Here is an 11,895-nt window from a genome sequence, read left to right on the forward strand (position 1 = left end):
TGCCCAGATGTCACTGCTGCCCTCCTAGCCACCTTTTGTACTCAGCACTCCAGTTTCCATCACCTCTTGTTGGCATGGCCAGAGCTAAGTAGATCAGTGCTGCGGGGGGGGGGGGGGGGGCGGGGGCTGTGCTTGCTCTTAGGAAGGAGACAGGGGAGCAAAAGCCTAGGGCGGTGAGTCGGAGTCCTGAGGCTGGGTGTCAAGGGCCAGGCTCTCAGCTGAGTGGGAGACAGCCTCCTCAGGCATGGGGCGGTGTGAGGGGGTGGGGAGTGGTGCACGCAGCTGACTCTGGCACTCAGCCTTGAAGAACAGGGATTTCACAGTGGAAAATGACATTCCAGGCACTGAGCATGAAGGCATCGTTCTGCGATGAAGAAGGGAGAGTTGCTCTAATTATAACTGACACACTGATTTAAACATTTATTCACTCCAGCCACACAAACACACAGGCGCACGCACAAACAGCAGGGACGGGTGGGGGAGGGGGGCTCCAGAGTTGACTGGGGCTCTACCTGCAGTTGCTTCTACAGAAAAACACTGCAGTGTTTGTCCTAGGCCAGCGACTGATGCCGTTGGTCTCACAGGCTGGTAACCAGCAGGTCCTCTGTCAAGGGATGACCCTTGGGGCTTCCAAGGACTTGTCTGCCTTCTTGAGACCTGGGTTGCTGTCCAGTTTGGGTTCCCAGGAAGCAGACTCTAAATGGAGCTCACGGGAATGAGACTGTTGGGGAATAAAGGAGGCAGGATTGGCCAAGGGAGAGGTTTAACTGGGACCTTACTGAAGGGGGGGGGGTGCGCTGGACCTCCTGGGGTGACTGAGACCCTGACATCCCTGCAGGTTGTTCCACACGGACATTGAAGCACGGGGACAGAACCTTGCTCCCCCACCACTGACTTGTGGTTGGCAAGCAGCCACCCACTGGAAGGGGACGGTGCTGGGTGCTACCAAGTCTGCTAGTACAGCACTTCCAAGAGGGAATGAATGGTACTTTGCAGAGTCTGTCTCCCCACAGAATCTGCTGCTTTAAGCAAAGGGTCCCAGTTGGGGATGAGGAGGGCACATGCTGACCTCACAGGCCACAACAGGCTTGGGGGGGGGGCCCTGGCTCCTGCCCCCTGCCCCTAGCCCCTCAGTCATCTCCAGAGACCTTTGGTGAATCTTAGCCTCTCACCTGGATGCGAGCATTCACCATGAATCAGATTTGTTTTTTCTTTAGTTATTTGGTTTTTTGATGCCAATGACTTAATTTTTTAAAAGAAAGTATTCTTTTTTCCTTTCTTTCTTTCTTTCTTTCTTCTTTCTTTCTTTCTGTTTTTTTTTTTTTCATTTGTAGTTCTAGGTTTACAGCAAAATTGGAAGGTAGAGATTCCTTTGGGTTTTCTGTTTGTTTGATTGACTGGTTGAACTGGGGTCTCGTGCATACAATATTTCATTGTTTTGGGTGATTTTTTTCATTCAGATATATAGAATGATAAACACAGAAGCTGAGCAGGGGTGCATCAAACTGAGTGCAAGAATCCAGGTTCAAGGCCGTGGTCCCCACCTGTAGGGTGAAAGTTACACAAGCCGTTAAGCAGCCCTGCAGGTATATCTCTGTCTCTCTCCCTATCTCCTCCTCCCTTCTTAATTTCTGCCTCTATGCAATAAATAAAAAACCAATGAAAATGTCTTATAATGAAATTAATAATAATAATAATAATAATGACACAGACAGGAGACACAACCCTGAAGCTTCTTCCACTGCTATAACACCTCTCATGTGGTCAAGGTTCAAGCTGGGGCTTGACATGTGGTCATGCACATGGCGGGTGAAACACTTGTGCTGCCCAGTGAGCTCTCTCTCTCTCTGCTCCCCTCCCCCCACCAGCAGAGAGATTTCTTATGTATCTCTTCTTCCATAAGTGGATTGTTTCTTGTGATGAGCGAACCAACACAGCTACATTTTCATCACCCAAACATCCGAGTTGACATTAGAGTTAACTTCTCATGTTGTGTTCTCTCTGGACTGAGCCAAATGCACCGTGACATGCACCCTCCATTCTTGAACTTTCCCTGCCCAAGAACTCCTATTCATCCTCTCTCTCTCTCTCTCTCTCTCTCTCTCTCCCCTCTCTCCCTCTAATCCTTTGAAACCAGTGATATTTCCATTATTTCTATAGCTGTGCTTTGTTCACAACACCATAGAGGTGGGGCTATACAGTAGGAAGCCTTTTCCGATCCAATTCTTTACACTGAAGCCCATGAACAGTAGGAACCTTTGGTACAAGCCTCTTAGGAGAAGAATCACTGCTTGTTCCATGGGCTAACGAGTCCCAGCGATCGTGGATTAGAGTAGGATTTCCACTTCTTTCATCCCTCTCTGTTAGGGAACCATATCTAGCCTTTGTCATGCCTGTGAGAGTCAGTTATGTTTCTCCATCATCCCATCAGTGCTGGACTTGGCTATAAGACACACCTTGGCCATTGGAAGGATGGTGGCTCTGATATGAGCTGAGGCTTTACATGGGCCTGCGTGATTTGGCTGGACCTCTTCTGCTCCAGACATTGTGGTGAGTAAACATGATCCCACATGTCATTTGTCACAAGATGGGGCAAGAACAGCAGACCTAAATCTAATGTGTCATCTGGAGTTGAGTCTTACTGAGTTCAGCTGAAATCAGCTAAGTCACAGCTGGCCTACAGAACAGTGAGAAACACCTCTGTTTACTGTTACAGACTATTGAGACTGGGGGTTAGTTTGATATCCTGTCACCCTGTCCATAGCTGACTAACACATTAACACATTAACACTGTTTGAGAATGTTGGAGTTGGGGGTGGGGAGGAGGGCAAGGGGCATAGCATAATGGTTCTGCAAAAGACTCATGCCTAAGGCTTTGAAATCCCAGGTTCAATCTCTAGCACCACCATAAGCCAGGACTGAGCAGTGTTCTGGTTAAAAGAAAAAAGACAGAAATAGGCTGAGGGTGTGCCAATGTTTATGTCCAGCGGAAAAGCAGTTATAGAAGCCAGACCTTCCACCTTCTGTACCCCATAAAGAATTTTGGGCCATACAAAGAATAGGGACGCTTCCAATGGAGGGGATAGGACATGGAACTCTGGTGGTGAGAACTGTGTGGAACTGTACCCTTGTTATCTTACAATATTTTTAATCATTATTAAACCACTATTAAAAATTTAAAAAATAAATAAAACATAAAATAAACTACAAAATTTTGGGGGGGGGTTAAAAATCCCTGCATTACCCCAAGACTCTGATGTAATTAGTCCAGAATGGGGTTGACTCTAGACCCACAAGGGTCTATTTATTTATTTATTTATTTATTTATTATGCAATAAATAAAAAACCAATGAAAATGTCTTATAATGAAATTAATAATAATAATAATAATAATGACACAGACAGGAGCAGACAGACCTAAGCAAGATTATGAAGCCTTGACTTACGGTCTCTCACCCTAGTGCTGCTTCCACCCTATTGCTTCTGTCTCCCTCCCATCTACATCCCCTCAAGTTTCTCTCTTACACACTTCCCACTGTCCTTTGCGCCTTGGTGTGTATTCCGATCAAGGAGTCACTCCTCCCCACTAGCATTATTTGCAGTTTCAGCTTCAGCTTTGTATTGGGAAAAGAAAAACTCGTCTTCTGTTGAAAAGATTTTCCAGTAAAACTGGGCCAAAGAACAGAAGGTTTATTGTTGTTGTTGTTGTTGTTGTTTTATGAACAGGAAAGTTCCCCTGAATTCCTCTGAAACCAAGAAATCAGACTTTCTACTGGAGCCAAAATGGCAATGAGTTGTGGAAATGAGAAGTCAGGCACTAAGGCTGGCGGGCAGCCAACCTGTGACTTCCAGGGCAACCACAAGATTAACGGGCTTTGAACTTCTTTCTATAAATAGGTGAGGTCCAGCTGTGGTGGTGACCTGTCTGCGTGACAGTCTCCTGAATGTCTAGGGACACAACCGCCATCTTGAACAGTTTCGTGATGCTGGCTTCCCATGCCCATTCCCACACCCATGGGCTTCCCAAACTCCTGGATCCACCCCAACCCTAAGAAAAGCTATGGGAGACTTCTCCACAACCCTGGGGAATCAAAGTGCCTTTCCTGCCATTTCCCCCACACCCCCATTGCTTTTCAGACCCAGACACCCCTCCTTGAGGGAATCCAACCACAAAGGGTAATCGCCAACAGGACCTAGACCTTTAAGTCATGAAAATCCCTTCATAAGGCTTGCTGTGGAAAGGCCCATATTGGCCTACAGCTTTTATTGTTGTTGGGCTTCACTGCACCAGGCTGATTGTTTTATATTATTATTATTTTACCTGAGCATAAGCACCATTATCTCAGGCTTATATTGGTATGGTGGTATGGGGGATTGAACCTGGGACTTTGGAGCTTGAAGCATGAGCCATTATTCCATCTTCCCTACCCTTAGGCTGGCTTTTTCAGCTAGAAAATGAGAGCTAGGGTTGGGGAGATAGCATAGTGGTTATGTAAGATTTCCCTCATGCTTGAGGCTCTGAGGGCCAGCCAGGTTTAATCCCCAGCATGACCAGTAGCCAGAGCTGAGCAGTGCTCTGTATTAAAAAAGAAATAAAGAAAGGAAGGAAGGAAGGAAGGAAGAAAGAAAGAAAGAAAGAAAGGAAGAAAAAACAATTAGAGAAACAAAGGGAGAGAGGTAGTGACGGTATTACACCAAAACTTTCCCCAGTGTAGTGGGAGCTGGGCCTGAAACTGGGTCTTGAGCATGGCAAAGCAGATGCTATATAGGTCAGTTACCATGCCAGCCCCAGCTTCTCACTTCTTATCCTGAAACACAAAAAGCCAGCTCTCTCTCTGGCCTGACAGGACAGAAGGCATGCCCCAGTGGCAGCATCCCCAAAGGGCGTCAGAAGATTCCCTCGTTTTTGCTCACACTTCTCTAAACCGAATAGAGGTGACAACAGAACTCTAATCTCTGGCAGGACATTCTGCTGGCTCCTACTATTTTGCCGCCATTGAAAGGAATCTTCTGTGGTGTGTAAGAACGTTAGAGCAAGGGAATCGGGCGGTAGCGCAGCAGGTTAAGAGCACGTGGCACAAAGCACAAGGACCGGCATAAGGATCCCGGTTTGAGCCCTCAGCTCCCCACCTGCAGGGGAGTCGCTTCACAGGCAGTGAAGCAGGTCAGCAGGTGTCTCTCTTTCTCTCCCCCTCTCTGTCTTCCCCTCCTCTCTCCATTTCTCTCTGTCCTATCCAACAACGATGACATCAGTAACAACAATAACCACAACAATAAAACAACAAGGGCAATGAAAGGGAATAAATAAATAAATTTTAAAAATGTGAGAACAAACACTGCTCTCCTGACCCATTTGAGAACTTCTGGGAGGAGTACGGGCTGAGTGCCTGTGCTTGGGGTAGGCTCTGGGACGCGCCTTTGCTCTCTAACCTGGGAGGCTGAGGCTCTACACATGCCTGAGAGAAAGGGCTCCTTCAGCAACACCCCTGCATACACAGCAGTATTCTCTACAGGAGCCAACACATGGGGCCAGCCACGCCACCCAGGGATATGGCTGGATAAAGATGCTGTCAGATGTGTACTCCATGGAGCACTGTTCGGCTCACTGGAAAGATGAAGTCAGGGCCAGGTGTTGGTGCACCCCGCTGAGCTACATGTTACAGTGCTCAAGGACCCAGGTTCAAGCTCTGGTCCCCACATGCAAGGGGGAAGATTCACGAGTGGTGAAGCAGTGCTGCAAGAGGTCTCTCTCTTTCTCTCTCTCTTTAGATTTAAAGTTTTTTTTTCATCCTAATGTATTTATTTATTATTTGGTAGAGACAGAGTGAAATTAAGAGGAGAGGGGGAGATAGAGAGAAGAGAAGGAGAGACACTGCAGTCCTACTTCACCACTCGTGAAGATTTTCCCCTGCAGGTGGGGACCAGGGGTTTGAATCTGGGTCTTTGTTCACTTAACCAGGTGAGCCACCACCTAGCATCTCTCTCTCTCTCCTCTCCCTCCCTATCTCTCTCTTCCATCTCAACTTTTCTCTGTCTCTCTCCAAAATAAATACAATATTAAAAAAGCAAAGATGGAGTCATAGCTTCTGGAACATCCTCGATGGAACCTGAGGTGATTATGCTAAGCTGTGTAAGTCAGGAATCAAAAGACAGTTCAGTGGCCCAGGAGGTGGCGCAGTGGATAAAGCATCGGACTCTCAAGCATGAGGTCCTGAGTTCAGTCCCCGGAAGCACATGTACCAGAGTGATGTCTGGCTCTTTCTCTCTCCTCCTATGTTTCTCATTAATAAATAAATAAATAAAATCTTTAAAAATATATATAAAAAGACAGTTCAACCTGTGTGGAATGAAAATAACCAAAGCAAATAGACCAGCCCCCACACAGTAAAGCTCACTCTTGGACTCTCTGAAAAATGACAGTAGGAGGGAGGGTTAGAAGGTCATTTTGACTCTGGTTGTGTTGTGAAGAGGGGTGTGAAGCTGCACACCGCAAATGTCCCATTGTTAGAAACAGGCAGCAAAGCCATGCAGTGAGACTTCAAAGTGGAGCAGAGACAGCATGATGGTTCTGCAAAAGGCTTTCATGCCTGAGGCTCTGTGGTCCCAGGTTCAGTACCTAACACTGCCATAAGCCAGAGCTGAGCAGAGCTCTGGTCTCCCTCTCCCTCTCTCTATATATATATTTATTTATTGCCACCAGGTCATTTCTGCGGCTCAATGGTGGCCATTTTTTTCCTTTTTTTTTTTTCCTTTGGATAGGACAGAGAGAAATTGAGAGGGCAAGGAGAGAGAAAGAGAGAGAGAGAGAGAGAGAGAGAGAGAGAGAGACTGAGAGAGAGAGAGAAACACCTGCAGACCTGACTCACTATTTGTGAAGTTTTTCCCCCTAAAGGTGGGGAGAAGGGGCTCGAACCCTGTCCTCTGTACATGGTGATATGAGTGTTCAACCAGGTGCATCATTGCCTGGCACCCTGTCTTTCTCTGTTTCTATCTTTCTATTTCCCTCTCATTAAAGAACTATATGGACAATCTTTTAAAAGTATCTAGAGGTGTTTTCCTGGTATTTTTCTTAGCAGGGACGATGCATGATAACACTGCTACAGGCTGTGTGTGTGTGTGTGTGTGTGTGAGAGAGAGAGAGAGAGAGAGAGAGAGAGAGAGAGCACAAGAGAAGAGGGAAGGAGAGACAGCACAGCACCAGTGCCTATATGATGCTGAGGCTAGAACCTGGCCCCTGCACCCCTTTGGAGAGCTATCTCTCCAGCCCCACCCATCCATTCTTGCTGCCTTTGTAGCATGCTTCCCCTCCTCTGCTGCCCTTTCTCCTCATCTTTTTTTTCCCCATCTTTCTTTTTATTTTGCTGTTTGTTTGCTTTGTTTCTCTTTATTGGGGGATTAATGTTTTACAGTCGACAGTAAATACAATAGTTTGTACAAGCATAACATTTCTCAGTTTTCCACATAACAATACAACCCCCACTAGGTCCTCTGCCATCCTGTTCCAGGACCTGAACTTTTACTTTTGTGCAATACACTAACCCTTTCTCCTCCTCTGCTGCAGGGCTATTTGTCTAGGGTCTGTGGGTAGCTTCCTGGGGTGACCTGCTGTGTGGGCGGTGAGGGAGAGTCCTGCTCAGCATCAGTTCTCAGAGCTCCCTGTTGTCAAGAAGCCACTTCCCCCTGTCTCGGCCACTGTGAGACCGAGCGCCAGAATCTCTGAGAAGAATGGCCTCCTGGGAAGCAGTGGTTTCAGTCGTGGCCTGATAATATATGCAGATTCAGCGAGTGGTGCCAACAGTAGTGACTATTCTAACAGAGCATTTGTGCCCTGTGCCTCCTGGATAACTGTTTACCTGTTCCTTTTTGGAGAACTAGGCATCGAGGGTTTCAGCAGATGAGACATTCTGCATACATGAGCTTTGCCTGTTGTACCTATCTGCCCCATAAGAAGACTCTTTCTGAGTACTGGAATGGTGAACAAAATAAAGCAAAACCAAACCAAAGCAAAACACAAGCCATGCATTAGGAGAGACAACATATAGAGGGAGGAGTCCAGGGATTATCCAGGGGTCATGATCTTGACACCCAAGAGTTGGTTCTGTTTAACTCTGCTGCTTATAACATAGTCCTCGTGAATGTTAGTGCCTCCTCTCCTCTTTGTCCACTGCTAGCATCTTGGTAGCTGTTTGAACAGTTAACTGTGATGGTTAATTTTTATGTCATCAAGCTGGCTGGGCCATGGTGCCCAGATATGTAGCCAAACATTCTAGGTGCTTCGGGATGACATTAACCTTGGCATTGGGAAGCTTTGAGGATGGCAGCTTGCCCTTGAAAATGTGGATGTGCCATGTGCAATTAGTTGAAGGCACAGCTGGAACGAACAATTGACCTTCTTGAAGAAGAAAGAGATTCTGCTAGCAGAGAATCTCTGGACTTGAGTCACAATAGCAACTCTCCCCCGGGTCTCCACTCTGGTAGGCCACCCTGGCAAATACAGCTTTGCCATTCTTCATAGTCATGAGCTGCCTTGAGGAGAACTATAGGGGTGTGGAGTCAAGATGGAGATCTGAAAGCAGCAAGGGGGACAGACTCTCCCCTCAAACTGATTCAAACCCTGGGAATTCTAAGAGGAAACAGGATTTTCAGGATTATAGGAGATAAACTATAAAGGAGGGGCTAAAAAGAGGACTATGAAGGGAGGACTTTGAGAGGGGAACTAAGTCTTAGGACGATTCAGCTTCTGAGAGATAGTACTTGCTCGGGCTTCCAGAATGCTTACGACATACCAAGTGCTTGGCACAACTCAGCCTAGTCAGTCACCATTCTCATTCGTATCAGGAAGAGACTGCTGTTACCCCAGTCTTTGAGGTAGCTAAGCTTCAAGTTGAGTTTTGTCTAGAACCAGAGCCCAGGCAAAATTTGTGTGCAAGTGCAAAAAGGAAAGTGACGGTAGCAGAAGCTACTCAAGGCACCAGGCGGAGAAGAGCAGTTACAGGCAGGTTGGGCAACTGGGCTCTGTTCTCCTGGGGGACTTTCACAAGAGCAGAACAACCGTCCATGTTGCCCCACCCAAGGGCCAAGAGTGGGAACCTTCTGGGCTGGAGAATGCTGCTAGGAGTGTGGACTATACTGGCCTCTCCGACCTGCCCAGGGGAAATTGGTGTTGTTGTTGCAGAGAGAGAGAGAGAGAGAGATGGAAGAGGGAGAGAGAGAGATGACGCTGAGGCTTCTAGAAATTCCTTGCAGTCCCAAGATGCTAGCTTGCCATGGGAGTAGTGAGTACCTGGCGCCCATGATAGAGCGCTTGGCAGCAGCTGCCACATTAAGCGCTTTAGGGGGTCATGGCCATGAGAAACAGTGGAGATACAGCTAGACCCAGTCAACCTAACTCCAAGTGTGTGCCCTCGATTCTGCATGTCCTGGCTTCTGTCTGCATGGGGGAGAGCAGACATGGAGGCAGCGCCTGAGCTGACGCCCTTCTTAAACAGTGAGAAAGACAGAATTCACGCTAATGAAGGCGAAGCCACAGTTCACACACCTTGAAAGAGCACCCCTTTATCTGTGAAATAAATACATCCTGACACAGGTCCGTAGCTGTAGCTCCTTTAGAAAAATGCCCCCCACCCCACCCTACCTGTCTTGCTCGTGTTCTATACTTGGAGTATTGGGAAACGGGAACACCCTGTCCCCTCCCCCAGAGAGGGTGGGATTGGCTTTGTCCAGAGCCTGGAGTGAGACCTCAGTCTCTCATTTGAGGGGAACGCTGGGCAGTGGTGCAGCTGGTAAAGTCCACACGTTACCTTGCTCAAGGACCCAGGGTTCAAGCCCCCACTTTCCATGGGAGGGTTCAGGAACCATGGAGCAGACTACACATGTCTCTCTCTTTCCTCTTCTCTCTTGCTCTATTTCTTTCTGTCTGAATAATTAATAATAATAATAATAATAATAATAATAATAATAATATCTCTCATTTGAGCAGTTGGCAAGCTGCCTCAGAAAGGCTTCTAGCAGGCTGCAGGGAAGCCCAGGCATACACCAGGCTGCAAGGTTCATCTGTGGACTGAGTCCCAGAGTCCCGGCGTAATGTACATGCAGCACGAATAGCTAAAGGCCCAGAGGGAGCTGACATTGGCCGGAGAACATCCAGGATGGGGCTTGAGAAAGCACAACCTCCCAAGATGGAGATCTCTCTGGAGAGGGATCCGGCCTCCAGCGACAAGTAATCTCAAACTGCCGCTGAGCATGGGGTCCCAAGGGCTTCCAGGAGCTACAGAGCCGGAGTGGGGGTGCTTGCTCACCTGAGGAGGGACACCCAAGCCAGCCTTGACTCTCAGATGGAAAGCCTGAGGCTGTTTAAGGGGCAGGGCTGAGTGAACCCCCTAGGATTCCTATCCACTCCCCCCCTTTCGCCCACCATCTACCTGCTTCCTCTCCTCCCTGCTTTCCCTGGCTGATGGATTTCGAAGCAGGCTGGGGCCTAGTCCCCCAGCTTCCTGCAACTCTCTGCTCTTTGAACCAATCTCATTAGCATGATGAAGAAATAGCGAGCTTATCTACTGGCTTGGTTTTCTAATTACCAGATTGATTTACCAGAGAAATCTCCCCAGGAATTTGACTTCTCTGCAAGGGCTTTGCAAGCTTTAAATTTGTTCTCAGGAACAACAACAACAACAAAGCGCAAACCAATTCTTTGCAGATTTGGGGCGGGGTGTGGGATACCCAGTCCCTCTAATAAGGGTGCAAGGCTTATTTGTTGTCTAATGGAATTCGGATAGAAGCTGGTACATTGCCATTCCGGAAGGAGCGCGTTCATATTTTTTAATTAACAAATGAGGACCGAGTTCACTCCCCTTTGGCTGTCATGTGGGTTTGCTTCCTTTTTTGCGGCCAATTTAGTCAACCCGGATGATTTTAATTATAACAGTCACAAGCCCCAGAAATCCATGCTCCTGACAGCTTCGCGACCTGCTCCAGTGACTCTTACTTAAGAGTGGCTTCTCTGGTGGGTGCAGGGTGAGGGAGCCGCAGGCACAGGCCCAGAAACACACTTTGGTCCTGATGGAAGAACTGCTGTTTTCTGGGGCTCAGACACACTGCTTCTTCTGGGAAGCTTCTAGTCTGGAGGAAACTGGGTCTGTAGTCTGCTCTCTGCCCAGCTGTCCTGTCTTCCTGTCCCTGGGAATTTGTCCCCTGAAGCACTGACATGCATACAGATCCCTGGGGATCCCATTATCAGGCAGCTGCTGACTCAGATGGCTCAAGTAGGGCCTGGGATTCTGCATTTTTCTCCCTGTGTACCAGGTCCCAGTGCTGCTTGGCCACTAACCAGACTTTGAGAGGCAAGTTTTTGTTTGTTTGTTTGTTTGTTTGTTTGTTTGTTTTCCTTTTGATAGAGACAGAGAGAAACCAAGAGGAAAGGGGCAGATAAAGGAGAGAGAGCAGACACCTGCAACATTGCTTCACTGCTTGCAAAGCTTCCCCCTGCAGGTGGAAGCCAGGCCCTAGAGGCAAGATTTTTTTATAAAAAGGAAACACCAACAAACTGGTCTGTTACCCAAATGAATAAGAGGTTGCCCTCAATCTGCTGCCTTAAAGCCCAGTGATTAGGTTTGGGTGTGAAGGCCGGTGGGAGGGAGTTTTGTGAGTGCGGCGTGGGGTGCTGCAGCACCAGGTGCCCCCCTCCCCCAACGCCCTTGCACTTGGCCCTCCTTCAACACACACCCCACCCAAGGCCATTGCCTAATCCCTTAAGGCAACCCCATTGGCCATTATATGGGGAGCAGTCATGTCTGCAGGGCTGGCTGGGCTTCTGGAGCCGGGCAAGCAGTGGGGTGTCAGGAACTTTCTGGAAGGGCGGAGAAGCCAGCAGATTCTCAGCAGAGCAAAAGTCCTTTC

At 48.0% G+C, this 11,895-nt stretch overlaps 1 long non-coding RNA gene across 1 annotated transcript in view; it reads right to left on the reverse strand.

Moving 5' to 3' along the window:
• Positions 1-440: 440 nt before the first annotated feature.
• Positions 441-11,895, reverse strand: part of LOC132535868 (uncharacterized) — a 29,681-nt gene continuing 18,226 nt past the window's right edge. Inside the window, exons 3-4 of the long non-coding RNA XR_009547616.1 lie at positions 1,173-1,544; positions 441-721 (exon numbers count right to left, since the gene is read on the reverse strand). This is a non-coding gene — a long non-coding RNA (uncharacterized LOC132535868). The remainder of the gene's footprint in view (positions 722-1,172; positions 1,545-11,895) is intronic.

Source organism: Erinaceus europaeus, chromosome X, assembly GCF_950295315.1.
Source record: "Erinaceus europaeus chromosome X, mEriEur2.1, whole genome shotgun sequence".
Taxonomy (NCBI): Eukaryota; Metazoa; Chordata; class Mammalia; order Eulipotyphla; family Erinaceidae; genus Erinaceus; species Erinaceus europaeus.